Source organism: Aplidium turbinatum, chromosome 16 (genome assembly GCF_918807975.1).
Source record: "Aplidium turbinatum chromosome 16, kaAplTurb1.1, whole genome shotgun sequence".
NCBI classification, from domain to species: Eukaryota; Metazoa; Chordata; class Ascidiacea; order Aplousobranchia; family Polyclinidae; genus Aplidium; species Aplidium turbinatum.
Genome location: NC_137487.1, coordinates 21,252,149 through 21,275,370, shown reverse-complemented (window position 1 = coordinate 21,275,370; position 23,222 = coordinate 21,252,149). Strand labels below are relative to the sequence as shown.

General features: G+C 40.4%; 1 pseudogene; it reads left to right on the top strand.

The window, feature by feature from the left end:
- The first annotated feature begins 18,178 nt into the window (after window positions 1-18,178).
- Window positions 18,179-19,567, top strand: LOC145785320 (uncharacterized; annotated as a pseudogene).
- The last annotated feature ends 3,655 nt before the right edge of the window (window positions 19,568-23,222 follow it).

Below are 23,222 nucleotides of genomic sequence, written 5' to 3'. Positions count from 1 at the left end.
TAACACTTAGGTGTTCTTTACGGGGGCGAGGCACGAAATATCCCTCAACACATAGTCTACTTTCACTTTCCCCGTACTCTCATCATAGTTGCAGACGGCAACTTTAGCTCTACGAACCACAGGCTTCCCTTTCCTAATTTGTGGAACTACCTCATGCACCCTCCCAAGTTGATACTTCCCACGTTTACCAATGTCCTGGAGAGAACCTACCACTACAAGTTGACCAGGCTCCAAATTCTCGGCCATTTTTAGCCATTTTTTCCGGCCCTGAAGACCTGGCAAGTAAAAATCGATCCATTTACTCCAAAACTGCTGAGAAAGTGACAAATTGAACCGATAATCCCTTCTTAATTGGTCACGATCATGTGGTTGCCCAACAGCACAGTATGGGTCTAAGTATGGGGTCAAAAGTGAGGCAGGGGTGATGACAGTAAAATCCCTAGGGTCGTCACTCAAAGGTACCAAAGGGCGTTCGTTCACGATCCGAATGGCACTGCCTGTGTACGTAAGCAGTTCAATAAAATTGGGCTTACGACTTGAAGAGTCCAAAATGTGAAAAAATGCAATTTTAAATTGTTTAACCATTGCCTCCCAGGCGCCACCTTGCGCCGGAGCATACGGAGGTATAAATTCCCAGTTTATCTCTCTCTGTCTCAGGGCGTTGTGAAATTCAGCTGATTCTATCAACTCGGGTAACTTTATTTGAAAGAAGCATTTAGTCACATCAGCCATGAGACCAAATCTACCAAGCCGAAATGTAGCCAAGACATCTACCAGAGGGTTTAACAAGTCAGGACCCGAAAACATTACATCATTAACACAAGTTCCTCGAAATTCAGACTTGCCATCGTAAACAATGCGCTTTTTTAATTGTGACGTAACAAAGTATGGTAAATACCATTCAAATCCCTTGACATTTCCTGCTTCACCAGTACGCTCAATATAGCCATTTGATTTAAGATCTTTCATGGTGTCAGTAAGGAAATCACGAAGTTCAGGTTGTTTTAAAGCTTTCTTTCTTAAAGCAGCAGCTCTATCTGACGCCAACACAAATTTGTTAGGTAGATCAATATCTTCCTTCAACGGAACAGGTATCTCAAATCGACCATCTTTCAACTCAATATTCGGTTCAACAAGTTCTCTAGCCAACTTATCATTGCGAGACAATTCACAGGTTTCATTTTGCAACGTCAAATCCTGAATGACTTTATTCAGGTCTGCTATTTCCATATCACGAGACTCAATTTTACGCTGAAAGCCAGAGATGACATCCGACTCTGAAGACGTCTGCACTCTGCACACTTTAGCAACGCTTTCATCTAAGGGTGACTTACCACCACAAGCCAACCAACCGAGAGGAGTGAGTAAAGCATGCGGTTCACTACGATTTTCACCAACACGTTCTTCTTTTGCCCACATCAAATAAGCGTTGTCGTTGCCAATCAGTACATCTACAGTACTACAATCATTCAAATGAAACATATTCACGTCATGAAAATGACGGAAACCATTTAAATCTTGTTTATGCGGTAAAGTTTTAACATCATCAGCCCAAGCTGGGTTAACCACCGAAGTTATATCACAAAACAGTTCATCTGTCTCTAACGACTGGATGTTGAGTTTGACAAGGTCAGCACAAGTAGCTTTCTGACCAGCCAGGGTATCCATTTTAAACGACGCTTTATCGTACGGTTTAAGATCAAGTTCACACACCAAGTCACTCGAAACAAACGTCAACTGCGAACCAGGATCATGCTGACAATACACCAACTTCGATTTGCCAGTCATTGGATTCAAAACACGAGCAGCAGTAACGCGGTTAAAGGCTGCTTTAACATTTCCAATCTTAACATTACGCACAGGAACTCTGGCACGAGCATCATCTTTCCCAACAGAATCCAGAGAATCATGTGACGTCACATAAAAATCATGCAGAAGAAAATAGTGTTTCCTATCGTTGTTAGGCCCACACTTACGACAGTTATTTGCATGAACGCAATCCCTAACCATATGCTGGCGCAAACAATTCAAGCATTTGCCAGCTTTCACAATGACATCTCTCCGATCTTTAGGTGTCAAGCGCAAAAATTCTTTACAATTAGACAAAAAATGATATTCAACTTGACCACGTGACGAACAACAAATGCATGCCGGTAGGTTTTTACGTCTGGCTTCACCACCGCGCGGTGCGCCAACAACAGTCGAGTACTGCGAACTCCCTGACATCCCATCATCGTGGGGTTTTACGGACGTCTGCCTAACCGGACATGAAGGCAATTTTCCTTTGCCAAACTTTTTAAAATGCTGCGACTCACCAGAATCGCCCATTAGCATAATGCTAAAATCAGTCGACTTACGCGTTTCCTCTCGTACAACAAAATCGAACAAACTCTGAAAAGTAGGCTCATTAGTGCCACCATACTGATCACCTAAAAAGTCAAGATAACGCTGCTTAGCGTCAAACGGGAGTCGCTTAGCCAAATCCAAAACAAAACGTCCTTCCAATTTGTCACGCTGACCATAAGCTTGCGCGTAAAGCAAACACTGCGATAATTCATCTTTAAACTCTTTCAGATCACTGGAAGAGGTCGAAGTCAATTTGCTACCATAGCGATACTTTCTAATTTCCGGTTCTGCAAAAAGACCTCCACAAACCCCAAAACGCTGGGACAAGCGAGCTAACGACATTTCTATCCTGTCTTCCTCTGACAAGCCAGGGGTGTCAGAAACCAAATTAGCAATCGTTTGCGCAGCTGTTCTAACACAAGCTGCTTGTAACAAAGTCAAACAAGTCCCCTTAAAGGGCGAAGCTGCCATTAAGGCCGTAACACGATTTTTAAAGAAGATAAATGGCATATTATTACCATCGTAACCAATCAAGGCCGCCTTATCGAAAAACATCCTACTATTTTGGTATTCAAAAAAGCAATCCTGCTGTTGAGAACTCGATTTAGCGGGAGAAGACAAGCTATATCCCTTAAGGGGCTGAGTGGGCTCAGTCACATGCACAGCCCGACCACGATCCTCACACACGTTAAAATCAGGAGACGCAATACGCCTCTCACAACCACCCAAATTACGTGTAGCTGGGCGATCAAACCCTAGCGGCGCAGAAAACTGTGAAGGGGGCAAAGCATTACTACTAATGGCGGCCCCGTGACCTGTACGCTCTGGGGGAGGAGTTCGGTTGTAATTCGCAGACCTTGGCTCTACAGCATTCGGAAGACCCTTAGCCGCGGCCCCGAGACCTCCTGAAACAGCTGGAAAACGTGTGGATTGCCCTGGTCCACTCACAGGTTGAACGGGCGTTTGGAAAAGGTTATGTAAATTAAACTGCGATTGATGTTCATTTCTGGAATGCCTAGAAGAGCTCTTTTTAGAGCTACGCCGAGAGCCCACCTCTGATCGATATTCAGCTAAAACTACCTCTTTACGTTGTTCAGCCCTCAACTGAGCGTCTTTGAGTGCGAATTCAGCAGCTCTCGCTTCGGCTCTCGCGGCGGCCTCAGCTGCTCTCGCTTCGGCCTCAGCTCTCGCGGCAGCCTCAGCTCGAATGGCCTCAGCAGCTCTCGCTTCGGCCTCAGCTCTCGCGGCAGCCTCAGCTCGAATGGCCTCAGCAGCTCTCGCGGCAGCCTCAGCTCGAATGGCCTCAGCTCTCGCTTCGGCCTCAGCTTGTATCTGGAGCTCCTCTCGTCTTAGCTGCAGGTTAATTTGTGCCACTATCCGAGACGAAGTCCTAGACATCCTAGTGCTTACATTTGAGGCGCTATCCTCAGGATGTATGTCAGCATCCAACATATCTGAGAACTCACTTTCTTTTTGTTCAAAGTTATTTTTTAACGAGTTAAATTCGGGGTCTACCCTATCACGAAGTTCTGCCAAGATCGCAGAGTTAAAGATTTTAGTCAAAAGAGCATGGAAATGCTGTAATTCCTCTTCTAAAGTAGATAACTTAGATCTAAAAATTAACAGTTCCTGCTTATCACTCAAAGAACCTAGGGCTACAGAAAGTTTCCCAATTTGAGTCAAAATATCCCGTCTAAGATGCCGGGCCTCTCGAACTGACTTAGCCTCATCGTTAATGGGTCCCTCCCCAGAATGGCCTGCCCGACCGCAAAGAACATCATCAGGCTTAAACTCAGTCGAGTCTACGGCGGTCGAGTCCTTGTCGCCACCGAGTGTAGACATATTAAATGTTGGGGCTAAATTAACAATTAAAAAAATTAAGTTACACAAACACACAAATTATTAGGCTACAGTAGTTATAAAAAACTTAACTGCAAAGACCGTAAAAATACAAAAAAGAATTTAAATGCACGATACCGTAGCTGTACGAGTATGAAGTCCTAAAGTCCATAAAACTTGCTTGGATTCTTCCACTTGAATCTACAAGCACAGATGGATTGTCTTTTAATCTTCTTTCTTGCCAATGATTGTCAAAGTTATTTTTCTTCAGTACCAAACTGAGAAGAAATGTCTTTACTTTTCTTTGCTTCTGTAAGAGTGTAGACTACCAACCAACAAATCTTCTTTTATTATTTCTTGTACTTCTAATTAGTTCTTCTGCACTAGCTGAAACAAACACGTCGTTTATTTTTATGCCTTCAAGTGCTTCTTGGCGCACCAGCTAACAATAATCGTCGTTTATTTTTATTTTTTGCTTTAATTTCTTCTTGACCTACCAACTGACAAGAACTCGTCTTTTATTTTTATTTTTTGCTTTAATTTCTTCTTGACCTACCAACTGACAAAAATCGTCTTTTATTTTTTATGCCTTCAAGTGCTTCTTGGCCCACCAGCTAACAAGAACTCGTCTTTTATTTTTTATGGTCACAGCGGTAAACCATAATCTCTTCGTGGGAAAATTGTAACATAAAGTTCCCGGATCCGTTTGTCTGCATATAGTGACCGAAGAAACACACACTTGAAACGTTTATTCAATAAGTGTATTCCTGTAAAATTAGCCCGCGGCTATCGAAATGGAGATGCAATGCCTACACCTCAAAACTGTCACTACGATACAGATTACTTGGATAAAAGACGGAGAATTTGTCCAGTTAGCAAGCACCAAATAAACCAGTTAAATGTGCGACCGACTTCCAACAAACAACTTCGAGAATGAATCAGAAAAATTTGTGATAACTCAAAGGCACGAGAGCAGTTCGTGACGCAATATTTCATGTCCAAACAGGTCTCAAACTGAAACAGGTTTAAACCGGTTTCAACAGGATTGACACGAGTCTTACGCACGATGGTGCAATTTTGGCTCATGTTTTAGGAATTTCCATGACGTAATATTCAGTAGACCCGAACGGTTTCTACATGACGTTTGACCAGGCGAACAACCGTCTGGAACAGTTACCGCTTAGCTTATAAAGGTGGCTTAATTGTAAACTGAGTTGATGTAAAACTGTATGCTGCAATAATGATGATTGCCACTTTGCAACTAAAAACAGCAGCATCATTCATTGTAACTAAACAAACACACAAGTGTAAAATTGACTAGCCTATAGTGACAAAAAGGAAACAAAATGTTTCAATAAATCTTTCAATTTTTTTTAATATGTCTGTGGCCCACCTCAAAATGCTTCTATGGCCTACCAGTGAGCCATGGCCCACTGGTTGAGAACCGCTTCCCAAGACAGACTAAATTATCCTTTTAATAACCAAAAGACAGCTTCAGATAGCCAAAACCTTACATTTAGGCTCAGTGGCGTACGCAGGATTTTCTTAAGGGGGGGGCCATTGAGAGTAGCGTAGCCAAGAATTTTGAAAGGGGGGGTTTTGACGACCGGCAGGCGAAGCCCGACGGCGTTTTCGCTTAAGACGACACCCAGCGGCGGGGGGTCTGGGGGGCCTCCCCCAGAAAATTTTGAAAAATTACTTTGAATTTGGCGCATTCTGAGAGCATTTTCAACAAAAATGTGGGTATGAATATTCCTGTAAAATGGTGCTGTCAGGTGGCATAGCAAAAGGATAAGATCATGTTTTCTTCGGCATTTTTCGGAAATAAAGCTAAGTCTCTATGTTTTCTTGTTGTTAATTCCTGGCTGAGATGTTTGGTATTGGCAAAACTCGCTCTTTTAATGCAATTTTGTTTAAAATTAGGCAAGTTTTTTTTTAGACTGAAACCATCATTCCCAAGCATAAAGAGACTGAAAGCATCATTCTCAATATCGTGACGTCACACGCGTGCCAAGGTGGGGTTGTAATCCCCAAGGCCCAACCCCCCCCCCCCCCTTGGCTATGCTACTGGCCATTGATATCCCAGACGTCTTCATGATATCCCAGTATGGTTTTAGTTTAGACTTTATCCATTTCTCTCTCACTAATCACTATAATAGGCTTACAGAACACTATGCTACATTGGCATACCTGGGGTGGGGTAGGTGGATTGGGCCATGTATTTCGTATTGGCTTAGTCTATAAAACAACATTGTTACAGTAATTGCTTTGACAAAGCAATGCAAAACATATTAAATGCCTTAATCTACGTCGTTAACTACTAAAACATTTTTAGGTTAAAACATTTAAAGGTTAATGTTAGACAGGCTGTTTTGGCCTGTCTAACATTAACCTTTCGTTATAGCACTGCATATGTTGGTAGTAAACGCAACGCCAAATCTTCCACTTTTGACAAAAGTAACAATTTGTTGTTATCATATCTCACAAACCTGACATGATAGGATAAATCTGAAGTCAGATTCAGCACCCCAAAATTACTCTAAATCAGTTTTCAAAGTTCATGGCGCAAAAAAAATTCTTTATTTGTAGACTAGTGTAATGAACACAGTTTAATTTTCGAAGCGTTTGCGTTCATATGAGTATGATTTCTTCTTTTTTGGCTCTATTCTTTTTGCTTAAGTTGACTGAATGTTTCGACCATTATGCTCAGAAACAACAAATCAGTTAAAGAAATTTCTTTTTCAAGCAATAAACAAAAGCCCATGCGAATCATACAGCTGAAGCTATCTAATGCAGCATTGAAGAATAAAATATTAAAAAATAACATTGAAGCATTGAATTTTTTTGCTTAGTGGGATTTTTGGAAAGTTTTTTTGCTTGACTAAGCGTTCAGTATTAGGTCGAACAGACGATGTGGCAACTCTCAACTGCATAGCCTACTAGGCTAAGATTTTCATCTGTCAGCCTCGACCTGTAACGACTTTTTGTAAAGTGCATTTTAGAAGTGAAGGCATAAAACACCTTTGAGATGTCTTTTGTCTTTAATGCATGAGCAATTGTCAAATTGTCTTGCGGGCCGCACAAAATTCTTTGACGGGCCGCATGCGGCCCGCGGGCCGCAGGTTCGTCACCTCTGATCTAGGCTATAGCCTACTACATTTTTTATCATTCATAATCATCACTTTAACATCATGATGCTCAAATAACAATTAATGTAAATTCCTGAACCCATCAGTTATCGATTCCTATTTTAAAACAATAGCCTACCACTGTCGTTGCTGCAAACACTTCACTTCATTTTAATTAAAACGAAACAAACACTGTAACTTACAATGTAGGTTACGGTAGGCTACATAGTTTTTTGTGTTATAAGCTCAGTACTGTAAGTTTGTTCTTAAAATGCTCTTTTTTATTTTTATTTTTTGTATTGGTTGTAAGGTTCTGTCGTCCCCGCATGCAGGGCCTCTGAGAGAAATTATCACTAAGGGTACGAAGAGTCATTCCGGGCCCCCTCTCACTCCGGGTGCCCCTTTGTCTTGGACAAAACGCGTGATGTTTGCTTAGGCGTATTGCACGCCATACAACATTTTACTGCAGAATTGGACATCAGTGCGCAATAATAGTATCAGGCTGCAATAAAACTACAGTATTATTTTGTGTTGTGCATATCAAGTGATCTGTCCCTTGCCAATTTGTGCATCCTGCATTGAATTCGAGTGTCAGTTGTTTATGGTGCTGTTGAAAGGTGTCGCTTGTAGGCCTACCGTACAGCTTTAATGTAAAATTTTCAAAGTCATTGATTTATTTCTCTTAGATATAGCATATATATAGCATATAGCATATATAATTATTCCTGATGAGGACACTATGTGCCATCGAAAACGTTACATTTAGTAGTTTTTTTATTGTTTTTTTTTTTTTGTATTAACAAAAAATGTTAAATCCATTAACGTTAGTGAGTGTTATATGTATCTGGTACAAGCCAAGCTCTCTACCAAGGCTCAAACATAACATCTTGTTAAAACATAATCAAGTTAATCATCTGACCAATAACCTTTCTTCAACCCTTTGAGGACCATTATTAATTTTCCCCAAAAAAATGTTTATGTGGAGTTTGTTTGTTTACACTTCATATGTCACATAAACAACACCAACACAAAAAAAATTAAAAAAGGATGTCTATCCTAAAATTAAGCATAGATATCCAATACTACGTTAGAGTATCAGCAGTGGCATTTTTTTAAAATCACCTGGGGGTTAATCGCCTAATTTCATGGGACACATATGTCCCAGCGGTCGTTTTGCATTCACCACATGCCTAGCAGAGGTGAAAGAAGTCACTTTATTTTTGCTCCGGCTTCGCTCCTGCTCCGAAAGTATTGAATCCGGCTCCTGCTTCAACTCTGAAATTCATTTTGAAGTGAAATAAGCGTGAAACTACCTTTTCAAATATTTTTTAAAAACACAAAAAATCCCAAAAACACTCGGGCTTTAAAAAAAACCTAGCGGTTGGCCTCTTTTAAAAAATCACGAGTTTTTCTCATCCCTGCTTTTGCTACACTATGCCCTCCCCCCCTCCGGACAGGAGAATAACCAACTTTTGTGATTTAATTTAGAGTGCTTTTAACAGAATATCTTTGCACGTAAAGCATTAAATCACAACTTTGGGCCTCTAGTTTGCGCGCAATGCACTCAATTACTTTTCCGGGCCTTTCTGTTACATTGCGGGCCTCCCAGGACTAAATAATAACAACTTTTATGCTTGAATTTAGTCGTTTAGGAGCTCTACTCAAGTCTCTTGCTCTACTCAAGTCTCTACGAGTCTGTGAACGAGAAACCTCAGCGACTGAAATCGAGACACCCATTTGTACGTGCCGCACAACTCCTGATGAAAACCGCTGAAGACCAATCCATCAGTGTGGCTACCTGGGCGGACCACCAATGGAGCTCGGAGTGGAAGAAGAACTCCTCAAGACTCCAAAGTTTCATCTCCGATACCAGCCACCATCCAACCGGAATGCATTTGCCAAGGAAGGCCTGGGTGCGGCTCAACCGCCTGCGTACTGGCGTCGGACTATTTCGCTTCAACATGCACAAATGGGGGATGGCTCCATCCGCGATCTGTGAGTGTGGCATGGAGGAACAAACCGTAGACCACACCATTTGTAACTGCGCCATCTACCATGCGCCAAATGGTGTGCGTGGTCTGCGTGAATTGGATGACGAATCAATTCAATGGCTGCTCGACACCTGCCCAAACATCTAGACCGCGTCACCGCCACTGCCCAAGGGTGGTAAAAGGCAGAGCCCCTCGACCCTTGAAGTGGCGAAGAACAAGGTTCAAACGAAGAAGAAGAAGTCGTTTAGGATGGTTTTAACCAAATATTTTTGCGTGTAGACTATAAAATCACTATTTCTGGCCCCTAGCAATCACAGGCCTGGGCCCTCAAGGGTACGCCGTACCCTCCGTACCTCCCTCTCATAGGCCTTGCCCGGGTGGCTTCTCATCAACTGTCACACCTCCAGTTGCTTCAGGTAGGCCTATGTGCTGGAGCCAACTGGTTATTTCAACTAATTTATCTATTTTTAACTGTTAGGTTTGGTGGCCGTGCTTAACTTACTTTCATCTACGTATCCTTCAAATTTACATCGCATGCACGTTTTAAACTTTTATGGTTTTGCCACCTTTTCTTTTTCTTGTTTTTTCTCCTGTACCGTACACTGTTTGTAACTTTAACATTGCTGTTGTTTTCCGACAAAGAAAAAAAATGTGGACATTGCTTTTCGAAACCACCCAAGTTTAAACTGATGACCCAGTTCTGGCTAAAAAGTCATAGGCCTACAGGTAGGCTAGTAGGCTTTCATTGATGTTCAGTCGTCCCGGACCGCGCATGGTTTCATCAACTGGCGCACCTCCAGTTGCTTTTCGGTATGTGGAGCCAACTGGTTATTTCAACTAACTCATCTATTTTAAACTATATGGGTTTGGTGGTCGTGCTTAATTTACTTTCATCTATGTAACCTTTCAATGTACATCGCATGCACGTTTTAAACTTTTGTAGTTTTGCCACCTTTTCCTTTTGTTGGTTTTGTTCCCGTTCACTATTTGTAACTTTATCATTGCTGTTGTTTTTCGACAGAGAAAAAATAAATTGAATAACAAGTCAGCAAATTCAGTTTAGCAAGGTATGACCAAGTAAATCCGATATTAGAAGAAAATTTCATTTGATGACTTGACGGTAGCTGAAATGTAGCCTACATGCTGAGTTGTCGCATGCCGAGTGGTCCGACGACCTCTCTAATCTGGTTTCATTGTTTATTTTTGTTTGTCGGAAAGAAACAATAAGCTAAACTAAAAGAATTAAACCAACAAAAATGAGGAAAAACCAGAATGGTTTGAAACTTTTTTTTAGTTTGTCGACGCAAATTTCGGTTTACATTTAAATAAACCTTGAGATATGAAGGCAGTGTAAGTTTGGCCACATCAAGGCTACCTTTAGGACTTAGGTCTTATTTAATCAAGAGCAAAACGGTAATCTTGATTATTTGCTCAAGAAAACAAAAAGCGTAGCTCAAATTCTCGACAAATTGGAAAGTTTAGAAGTGAATTGGCGGCCTGAACTTCACCTATTATATCTGTGGGCATTTAAACATAAAAAACTTTTGGTAAGACAACTGAATCATTAGACCAATAAAAAGGTCCAGGAACAGCGTCTCAACCAATCAGAAAGTTACCGTTAAAATAGAGAAATCAAATATTTTTGATAAGAAGTAAAATTAGTAAACGTAACCAGCGTGGTGTAGTGGGTTCAAGCAGGGGTGCGGAACGATTTTTGACTAGGGGGGCAGGATTATAAAAAAAGGGCACTTTTGTTTCCTGAAAGGCCATTTTTTAAAAGTTTTAATAGCCTACCGATAATGTTCATCTATCAACTCACTATTAAGTGATGATAGCTTACACCAGCGATCCGCAAATAGTGGGTCGCGACCATCCACAATGGGTCGCAAAAAGGTTTAAACTTACCGTACTATAAATATAACTTGTATGTCAAAAATAAATACAATCATATACTCTTGGACGTGCTGAGTTTCATACAATTTTGTACAAAAAAATTTCTACTTTCCAAAGTAATAGCCTATCGGTATAGTAGTAGGCCTACCCGCTCATTAAGTCCATGGATATAAAGCTTAGAAGACACCTTGAGCCAGGGCATTATAGCCTATCTCTTTCAGCTTATCTCCAGAACTGGCGACTGAAATGCAGCGAAACCAATTCTGTGGCAGCAGCTTTCCACCTAGTCCTAGACCAGTGGTTCCCAACCTTTTGGTTGTCATAGACCCCTTTAGACAAATTATTAATTCTGCGGACCCCTACCTGAATTTTGCCTCAACTACTGTACTGTCATATTGTATTGCCGCTATGACTCATGCAGTAAATATCAGGTTAAACAGTTGCTCAAATAAGAAAATGAATGGATTGTTCAAGAAATGTCAGCAGTATTTGAATATCAAGGTGACCCAAAGTACCATGCCGAAACTTTTTCAACGTAAGCAAATTTAATGAGAGGGCTGGTGTTGCCTTTCCTGAACTAAACGACTGAACTGTGGTTGAGTTTGTGACAATGCAACACACATGTCATCTTCAACGTCCAGGTGATTTCGATGTTTAGTTTTTATTGTAACAAGAGCTGAGAATCCTGCCTCGCAAAGGTAAGTGGTTATGAATGGTAACAAAACAATAATCGCTTGCTTTGCCAAAAATGGGTAAGTTTGCAGTTGTGAGCACCAAAATTCTTCCACAGTTTTTGAATGAAATTCAATGCGTAATAACTGTCTTGATCTCAAATCAATTAGGTCATCTTTACTGAGATCGTCATCGCTAATGTTGTTCAAGTGAAAAAGAAAAGGATTTCGAATCCATGTTTCAACTTCGTTCGGCAGGTGTTCTAAATTAAAATAACGTCGATATGAGATTTGCAGAGTTTCGAAGTGTGCGCAAAATTTTTCTCTCATAGAGATCAAAAGAGTACATTCTTTTTGAGTTTCATCCATCAAGATAAGATCTTCTAACATTGGAAAGTTAGCGTAATTACCTGCTTCCAATCTGCGTTTTCAAACTGGCAACTTGGCTAAAAACGCCTTCAGTTTTTCAGCTGCCTCAATTATTGTCACACCTGGTCCTTGATTATGCCATGCAATGCCATGATTAACATTTTTAATATGACCCAAAATATCGGCTAAGTAGGCCATGCCGCATAGAAAACTTTTACTCTCAAATAATTTTGAGAGTGGACTTCCTTTCGCTTTCAAAAAAATTGATACCTCATTTTTTAGCTGCTGCAGTCGTTTTAAAACTTCTCCTCTAGATAAAACGTACCTCAAAATGATACAAAAGTACTTCGTAATCTGACCCTACTTTTTGACAGAGCGCTTTAAAAGTACGGTGTACTTGACACAATTGCATTTAAACGGAGAAATGAAAGTAAAAAGATCGTTTTACTTTTTTTTTCCAAAATTCATCTAGGTAATCACGGACCCCCAAATGCTTTCTCACGGACAGGGCCTCCGAGAGAAATCATGACTGGTCGGGAAACAATACTAAAAGTGGGCCCCAAAAACACATTTTTCAGCAAAAATACAAGTAACGAATTTCTATCATGCGTTGCATCATGTGTCTTAAGCCGAACTTGGCTACTTTCCTCATCGTGAAATTGAATTCCTTTAAAGTTTCGATTTTAAACAGCGTAGGCTATATAAGTTATTTATATGAAAAAACTTCTTTCAATACGAAAATCAACAAAATCACTCGACTACACTTGCCGCCAAATTGCCATTGTTGCTCAATATTGTCTCTTGAAAGAATCGCAGTGAAGTTATATGATGTGCATATCTCATACATGGTGCCTTTGGCCACGGCCGTTGGGAGGAGAATTTAGGCCCCGTACCAAAACGATTCTCTGGCCACAAATAAAGACATTTCCAAGAAAAATGCACCATATCCAAAGAATGCAGTAGATTGTGCAAACTTTATGGTGTTTGGGCAGTGTGGGCGTGTTTGCTAATGAATTCTTGTCTGTTTGTTGTGTGGAATCCTGGAAGAGCTGCTTTTGGGTCGGTGATAACGTCTCCTCCTTTGACAAGTCTGCGTTGTTTCACCGTGCACTGCGTGTTGTTCCAAAGAGCGCAAAATAAAGATGATAATGCGTCGCGTTGGTTCCAGTCATGTTGTGAATCGAAATTGTTGTAGGTGGTAATTTTAGTATAACCTACAGTAGATAGAAGAAGAATTGTAAACACACAATGCGGGCAATGAAAATAGCTCAACAAAGCATTCAGTCCATTCCGAACTTTTTGCAATGCAGTTACGGATCACAGCATCAAATAATAAAGATTTTGCAAGGTCTAATTTGATGCACAACATGCATAAACTGTTCACTCGGTTTTGAGTCGTGATGGAGCGTAAACAATTCCTACAAATCTCTGTGTGCTAAAACCACGTTTTCAACTCGCAACCGTTGGAGGTACAGGTTTACGTAACAAATTTTTAGAGCAACAAAAATATTTGGAAAAGTGTTTCGAAAGTTGCAATCAATGATTTCCTTGTGTAAATATCATGGGGTGATGCGTTCCGGTTTGCAGCTTAAGTTTGCTGGGTAGCTTTCTTTCAAAAGTAGCCTACAAACTCATCCAAAATGTCATTGTTGTACAACTTGTTTAAATTTGTTCCACATGCTTGCAACTACACATCAGACATACAATGATATTTCCATAGGACTTCAAACTTATCGATATCTTTGAGTTTGTTGGTACATTTGTGAATAAACTACCCACAGCTAGCAAATCCTTTGCAACATAGTGTAGCCTACAGTAGAATAAATTTCGTTTGTAAGATTGAGCTGGTGAAGCGGAGTTGTTGGAGCGTTCCGTCCCCAGAAAAATAAAATCTTCTTTTAATTCATAGTTCCTATAACAACGCTTGCGAGTAGTCAACTCTTTCCAGCTTTCTGTAAGTTTGATTACATCTTCCTTTAACTTCATTAAATTCATCAGCTTATTGTCCATTCGTCGTCGTCGTGTGAGCCTCCTCTGGGGCCGAAAAACATTGCACAGTTCTTAATCGCTGCATAAATAGGTTAGTAGAGTGAATCTCGCTTAGGACTGTGATCTACATAATGCAGAGAAGCACAGGTTTGAAACTGCTCAGGCAGGCTGCTTGGAAATGTGATCACTTTCTTTAGAATTTCCTATCTGACTTGGCTGCAATTGAAAATGACATAAGCTTAGTCGATCAATTAGACTACTCAAAAATGATATAATATTTGGCAGTGATGTACGCGCATACAAAAAATATTGACGCCGTCAGCGTAAACGCAAACGTTCGAAAAACCATACGCCGTATGCGTCAACGTAACTTGTAAAAAACGCTGGCGGCGTCAGCGCATACACTAGCGTAAACTCATTTTGTTTGCTAGGTGCCAAACATTCACACGGTATAAACCACTCGAAACAAACAAGTTTTATTTTGAATTTCCACGAAGAAACACAAGCTTCAATCTGAAAGTGTTCATCTGACATTTTGCTGTGTTTTGGTTCCAATAGGGGAGATTCTCCAAAAGTGCCCAGTGTCCTACAGTGCTCAACCTCTGTTTTTGGCGGCAATGCATTCTGATTTAACGCTTTAACAAGTTTGAGGTATTGCCACGTGACCAACGATACCCCAGTCACAACTTAAAGGCTTAGCTAAAGACAGGCAGCTAGCTTGAAAAGGATGTCAAACTTGAAGGAAATTATTATTACTTTACGTAAAAAGGAAAACCGTGCTCATCAACTCTTCATTAACTATATCAGATATTTAGCAATGCCATTGTGAATAGGTAGCCTATAGTCTTATATGTTACGCTTCGGCTAGACATAACTGAAGCAATTAGGAAGTTACAGCTTATTTTGTTCAAAATGGTGTCGGTGCCAACAGTGCCCACCAACGATAGTTCCAACAGTGCTCAGGGTGGGCACTGTTGGAACCTTGCAGAACAAAATTGTCAGCTGACAACTCGGTAGGATAGATGATCTGTAGGCTATTAGCTTGATCAAAACTACATTATCAAACGTTTTAACGGTTCTCCATTTTCAGTTTTCTCCCTTGACTACATAAGCGCATATAGCCTACGTGTAACTTAATTGCCTATTGTTGCAGAGTGATCTTAATAGAAAAATGGCTCAGAAAATGGTCAAACATTTTCCGGAAATCATGAAAAGAGCTAGCAAAGAAGTCCGTACCAGTAGAAAGTCTATCAATTTTGTTTCCAAAGAATTCGGCATTCCTCGTAGACACTGAGGCGTTATTTAGCAACGTGCACCAACAATGAGTTAGAAACTTTAGCACCGAAAAACTTTCAACCTAACTAGGCCTACACACTGTTAACAGAATATTCTCCAACGAAAAAGAGAGGGAGCTTTGTGAATATCTTTAAGATGCTGCAAAGCATCACTTTGGCTACATGACCAAAACAGCTAGAATACTGGCATTTGAACTTGCTGAAAAATAAAATAAAAAAATACCGAAATGTTGGAACGAAAATAAAACTTCTGGAAAGAAATGGTTCCGGCTTTTCATGCTAGTCAGTAGGCCTAGTTGGTAAACTGCTCACAAAAAGAAAGATCGGTTTCGACAATATTGAAATTGCTACAGTGTTCTTCAATGTGTTTACAGGAAGTGGGCACCGTGGGAGCCCTACATGGGCAGTGTTAGGCATTGCATTTGCGTCCTACAGTGCCCACTTTTTTTAAGCATTTTCATATTGCAATTATGCAAATACTGCTTATCGTAGAATTTACACTAAACTATCAATAAATAGCAAAAAGATAGTACTAAGACATAGAGTAAAAAAATCAATATTATAGACAAGCTTTTGAGGAAAAAATTCATATATTCAGAAAAACTGGGCACTGTTAGGCTATCTCCCCTATGTCTTTGCCCATTGCAAACATTCTTTCAACTGCAGCGCTGGAAGGTATTGGCGTATTGTAACGAAAAAAATAGGCCTACATTAAAAAGTATGCGTTGACGTTATGCGCTAAAAAACCGCGAAAACTTTACGGCGTAGCCTCAAGCGCAAACTATCCAAAAAAATGTGGGCGCAAGTCTGGGGCGTAGAATTTGCGGCGTATACGTACATCTCTGATATTTGGACAACACTGCACACCATGAACTCCAACTCTAGTGCATTTAAGCAATGACATCCATAAGCAAAAAATATAGGCAAGAAAGGTTTACTTCCTTCAATCTTGCTTGGACACTTTTCCAAATATGTTGGATCCATTATCATATGCCTGACAAACGCAGTTTTTCATGTCAAGGTACAGTTGGTCAACCAAACATAATACACGCTTAGCTAAAGCAGCACTAGTTTTCAAGTTAGAACAAGACAAAACGTTCAGTGATACAGAGATCAGCAGGCTTAACAGCAACAGACTTCACGTGTTGAAGCAGTCTAACATAGCCGGACTCAATACGAGAATGGTTTGTTCTTGATGAGAAACAAGTAGCATCTACAATGATAGAAAAATACTTGTAACTACGCATTTCATTCAAAAATTTGTTTATTTTTAAGGTGATAAAATTTTATTTTAGTAGTAAAAATGGGCCTCCCTCAAAAGTGACAAAACGAAAAACTACTCGATTTTCCTTTACAATGTTATGCTACAATGTTATGCCTGACTATAAAGTAGCCCAACTTTCCCCCCTCTCGGAGCCACTGCTCACGGACCCCAGGTTCGAAACCACTGTCCTGTTGTGATTGGTTGGCGGTGTCTTTAAGTGGCTACGGTACCATGTCTGTGAGGAGGACGTTTAAAACTGAACAAAGGGACATTCCATTGAGACGAAACTAAAATGACATCATTTTTTTCTATCAATTGCTTATGAGTGCGAATGCATTAAGACTTATGCAATAACCTGAGTTTTGCTTTTAGCAGCATGATCGTTGCTTCACAAATGTAGATTGGCCTATAAACGACCCTGTTTTAGCTTGATGCTGCGGATTCGCTGCTATAGGCCAATAGCGGTTAGTTGCTGGTTTGGTTTTGAAGAGGCTTTTGACGCAGGGTCGGTCATCCAGACTGACAGAGTACAGTTTTCGATTGTTGAAGTGTTGTTACTAGGAAATTATTTCATCTACTAGTTACCGCTGAACAGAGAGCAGTCCTGAAATGCATTGCTCAAACGCACACTACAAGACCCGAACCAGCACTTCGTGATCTTGAGTCGGGCGCGTAACCACTAAGTTAACGGGGCGGGAACTTGCTATCGAAACACAGTCCCCTGGTGGCCTATAGTCATGTGTGATGACAAATTTTGATCTGACTTCACAGATCTTATGTCACGCGTTTCACAAAAAGTGCAATGACGCGTAAGTAGCCACCGCCTACAAGTAAGCCTAATATCTGAAGCATGCGTAAGTTGTTATAACGATGTAATGCGAGTTTTAGTATCAGAGTCAGCTGTAAATTATTGTATGGTCTGTAGGCCTATGTCAGGACTAATTGTTCTTTCTGAAATTTGTTTGTCTTCTATAAGCATTGAAATGGTTTCTGAAGTTCAACACCATCGCCTCTGCGAGGCGGAACTAGTAATCCTGAGGATTAACCCGAAGCAGCCAAAATGGTGAGGCACTGTAGATCAGGGCTGGCCCATCTACTACAGTCAGGGCCGGATTAAGGCGGGGGCTGATGGGGCTGCAGCCCCAGGCCCACCAAAAAAATAGGCCCACCGATAACAACTTACTAAGAGCAACTGACATGCTTATTATCAGGATCGAAAGAATAAAGGACGAATATCATAGAACGAATGCTAACTGTGTAAACCAGTGCTTCTTAACTCATTTGCCAACAATTAAGCCTTCGTCTGATACGGTACACATTAGGAGGCACACGATATGACGTTATACATGCGCTAAGAAAAAGTTATCAAGCAGTTCTTCAAGTCTTGAAAGCAATGTCTGATGACAATGACGAACAATCACAGACTAAAGAAACAGCCAAGGGGTTTATCTTGTTAATGGAAAAGCTTGAAACCGTTATTTCAATTGAGTTATGGTCTTGCATAATGGAACGGTTTCATAAAACTAGTCGGGCGCTACAGCATAGCAAAATTACTTTGAATAAGGCAACAAATCTGCTTCAGGGTCTACATAACTTTGTTCAAACATTTAGATCCCAATTTCAAGAACTCAAAGAAAAGGGTAGAGCAGGGCTACTCAACTGGCGAACCGCGCTCCGAATCCGGACCTTCTGGGGGTTGATGGTGGACCTTGAGTTTTTGGAAGAATACCCTCTTTGCCACGTTTCAGGGCTTTTTTAAACATATTTCTACTGGGAGGAAGCAATTTCTACTGTGATTATCCTAGTTGCTAGGGGTCTTCGACTCCCAAACTCTCCAATTCTTTCTCAGAAATCTAATTCGAGTTACATTTTACCTAAGAAAGTGGTTTGATAAAATAGTTTAGCTTTTGTTTGTTTGTTTGTTTTATCTTTATCCTGCATTGCGGGAAAGCGGACTTGAGCGCTATGCATCGGTGTACGCCTTCCGACGTACACCTGACCCACGCTGTAGCCGACGGCAATGTCTGTTTCCGGTTGTCTACTCTACTTATGACTTAAATTTGGTACTACCCATTACTCGAAATCGATCAGTAGGTAGAGGCAATTATCGTAAAGTTTCTTGCCCAGAGAAACAACAGCAAGTGCGGGTGGCTGGAGTCGAACATGCAGGTTCTCGACTGCGAGCCCAACGCGCTAACCACTCGGCCACTCAGCCATTTAGTGGTTGCGTGTGAAATAACTTGTTCACCGGACCGCTAAAAATATACAACTTGTCAAACTGGACCTTTGTTAAGATTAGTTGAGTAAGCCTGGGGTAGAGTATTGAGTGGCTGTCATCATTATATTGATTGAAGAAATTTCAAGAAGGAAGAGAAGAAAAGTATGCTTGGATAGCAAAGGTGGATCTGAAGACACATCACTTGATCCATCGAGCAGATTCAAAGTAAACTCATATTTGCCAATCATTGACCAAATTATTTTGTGTATGAAATCCCGAATTGCAGCATACGATCGTCTTCAAATAAGATTTTTGTTTCTGGCGGAATTAAACACCATGTCTAACTGTAAAATTGGAGAGAGTGCTAAAACATTGCTTCACTAAATTATCCAGATGATCTAGATTCTAGAAGAACCACTGCCTGAAGAGATGATTCATTTTTCTGCACTGCTTAAACAACACTATTTTAACAGCGAATGCAGCAAAGAAACTCGAATGTTTAGATTCATCAATGAAAATGAGTTTATGTATGCATTTCCTAACGTATTTGTTGTAGGCTACTAAGAATGTATTTTTGTCTGATGATTTCTTTAGTGCTTAAAAGAGTAAAGAATCAACTGCGTTCATCCATGGGCCAGAAAAGGTTGCATTCTTTAGCTCTACTCTGCATTGAAAACAAAATTTTGGAAAAAATAGACACCGATGATGTTATTAACAGCTCTGCTTTGTCTAAATCCAGAAAACATGTCATTTGAATGAGTTTAAGTAAATACTGTACTTCGGGTATAATTTTTGTTCTTTCATTTTAATTGTGATTGGTACAATGAGGGGAATGAAATATAGGCCTCAGATTACCAATAGCCCCAGGTCCATGAAAACCTTAATCCGGCCCTGACTACAGTAAACTCTTGGCCACATATAGCCAACTTCAATGAAAAAAATTTTTGACACGTGTTGCGAACAGGCCTGGTTGGGAAAAGGAAATTAGAACATCTCTCTCTCACAGGCAAAATTGAAGGGAAGTGTGCCGAAAGGAGACAAAGATTAACCTACTTAAACCGACAAAACTAACACCAAGATACATCTACAGTAATACACAAAGCAAACAACAGAGAATCTTGGAAACTTTTCATGTAAGAGGCAGTCAATACTTGGAATCAAGTGCGACAATAAAAGAACGAGAAACATTGAAATAAAATGTTTGTTATTTTCATAATTAAAAAAAAATTGTCACGCACTTTTAGACTGATGTAGTGGAAGAAGGGCCCTCCCAGAGGGGGGTAGAGAAACACGAAAACTTTTTTGTAGAGCAGTAGGCTAAAGCTTCGTAGCGATACGCAACCAATATAAATGAATGCGCTTTTAGATAGCCCACTGTTTCTTTCATCATATACATCGCCCACAAACAATGACGCTTGCCATACATAGAAAACAAAGCATCTTTTGTGTAGGTGGCTGAACCACACCAAGTTCCAACAATACTTTCATGAGTCTACGTTGTTGCACAAGTGGTTCAGTTAGTCAGATTATTATTGGCCAGTAACCTATGTGGGTTGGGTCCTAGTTTTAAAGAAAGCTATAACTTATGTATTTTCAGCAAGTATACCCTATTAAGTCAATATAGAGCGTAGGCCTGAGACCAAAAATTAAAATATTTATAACTCACAGAATTACTCTTAATGGTTCAGTGCAGTTTGTTTTTATTTCTGACCATTACAAAAAAAGCCTACATGCCAAACATAGCAGAAGTCTAGAAAAAGGTAGAAGCGACAAAGCGTGGACGTTATAACGTGCTTGATACCAAAGCAGGACAATCTCAGAGAGCAAAATCGGTTATTTTTACATCGACGCAACGTCTGCACTCTGCAGACGTTCAATAAAAAGTTTACGACGATCAGTTTAAGATATGGCACAATGGCAACACTTTATAGAACTTTAAAAATTAAAAAAATAAATGAACGGAGAGAAGGAAAGGGCAAGTAAATTTTTTAAAAACTTAAGGTACCCTTCCCTAATAAGGCCCGCCTTTTTGATTTTGTCGCAAATTCATCATGAAATGGAAAAAGCGGGTACCAATGTGTGTTTTATTGTGTTTTAGCATCTTTAAAGTACCTCTTTAGAATAATTTTAATAACATATTGACCACGGTTTTAAAATTATAGTTGATTTGCTAATTACTTCTGGGTGGGCCTTAAAAGGGCACCATTGCCTTAATAAGGCCAGCCATCTAAACTCAATTTTTAGAACCATAAAGTGCGGAAAAAAAACAATACACAACATCATAACAGCAAAAAATCCCAAAAACAATTTCGTTACCATAGTTTATTACAAAAAGAAATGTTAAACTTCACGTAATGAGTTCAAGTAAGTTCTTTTCCAATCAATCGTAAGTTCGTGCAAACAAGTTTTTTTTCAATCACAAGTTCAAATAAATTTCTTCAAAGAAATTCTTTTTCAACAATAAAACATTTACATATCACAATCAGGGCATGCAAATTCATCATCATCTTTTGTTAAACCAACGCAGTCTTTCATGGTTGTCTACCACATTTTGCAACTTTCACGTTGCCTCATGTCGGAGACTGTATTTTCTAAACATACTGGGCAACACCAATTTCCTACACTTGGACGTCTTTTCATAATTACTGTTTTCCCCTTTCGTTTTGCCTTTTCTCTCCCTTTTCCATACGTGTCAAACCAGGTCAAACAGAGACTTCGATACAGTTGTTGCGCGATAATTAATGCTCCTTTTTCTTTGCCCCCGCTTCTTGCTTAGAGTATTTTCTGACGGTGTAGCCATAATGCTATGACATGGTGTTGATATGGGGGGCTGTGTTGAGATCCCATGACTTGTTTATATTTGTGGGGACATCTCATGACTTGTTAATGGTTGTCAAAGACGTGGTCAGCAGTAGCCTTGTTAGCAAATGGAAAAATTCCAAATCCTAATAAAAGCGAAACCCAATTTTCGCAAAACTGGAAACAGGTAAGTTATTTTGTGCCCTAACCACATGGTGGTGGTGTTTTGATCTGAGGTTGTACTTGTTAGCTGCCAGTAAGGGAGTATCAACTGCACTGTCTTTCTCCTAACAGCCCTTACAAGCCCACAATTGAATGCCAGGGGTACCTACCCTAATAAGGCCCATGGCTGATTTTGATGGGCCTTGTTAGGGCAAGTCTTCACAATTAGTTTAACATGAACTACCTAAATACACTGTCCAAGAAAGGTCAATATGTCAATACATGTCGAAACTTTAGACCCTTTAGCATATCCTGAAACTCTAACAAAGGTATAAAACAAACACCACTTATGAAAACACGCCGATAGATTAAGAACTGAACAAAATTTTACTCCTGCAAGATAGCTTTCAGAAATTTACAACTAACTCTGCTGGCATGTGGTTTCTTCTAGGTCTAGGAAACCAAATTACTTTTCTGTTCATTCACATGATTATTGCAGCCAATTAGATTACAACAGATGTGCCGTGCTTGCTTTGGTTTTCCAGATATGAAAGGGTGGGCCTTATTTAGGCACGGGCCTTATTTAGGCACGGGCCTTATTTGGGCAGGGTACCTTATATGAGTAAAAAGATTCATACACTCTGCCTGACTTGCTAGGGACAGGCCGATAGGCTGGTATTAGCGTCAGAGGCAAGGAACAGAGCCGGAATTAGGTTTGGTTGGTTTTAAATCTTTATCTTCGGACTGACAAAGCCTTGACCGGTTATTCCTGGTAATTTCGCATACTTGTAGACTGTAGAGGCTTTTATTGTAGAGCCGGTTACCGAGATTGACAGAGTGAAGTTTTCCGGTTAGTGAAGTGTTGTTGCCAGAGAATTATTCCATTCACTAGGTGCCGCTGAATGGAGAGCAGTCCTGAAATGCGTTGCTCAAGTGCACACCCGGAGAGTCAAACCAGCGCCGCGTGATCTTGAGCCGGGCGCGTAACCACTGAGCTAACCGGGTACCTGACTCAATTACTTGCACTCTTTCTGTCTTTACCTGTTTACTTTATTCCCACTTCAAGTGGGTCGCCGGTGCAGATTGCAGTTCTCCACATCACTCTGTCGACAACATCCACCTTCACTCCTACTATTTCCATATCTTCTGTCACTCTGATTTCGGTTTAATATCCGACCAATTAGCCACAGGTCAAGATAATCTTTCTTTGTTTTCGCGCAACGCTCAGAGCTCAAGATGGATACCGCTACACCTTGCA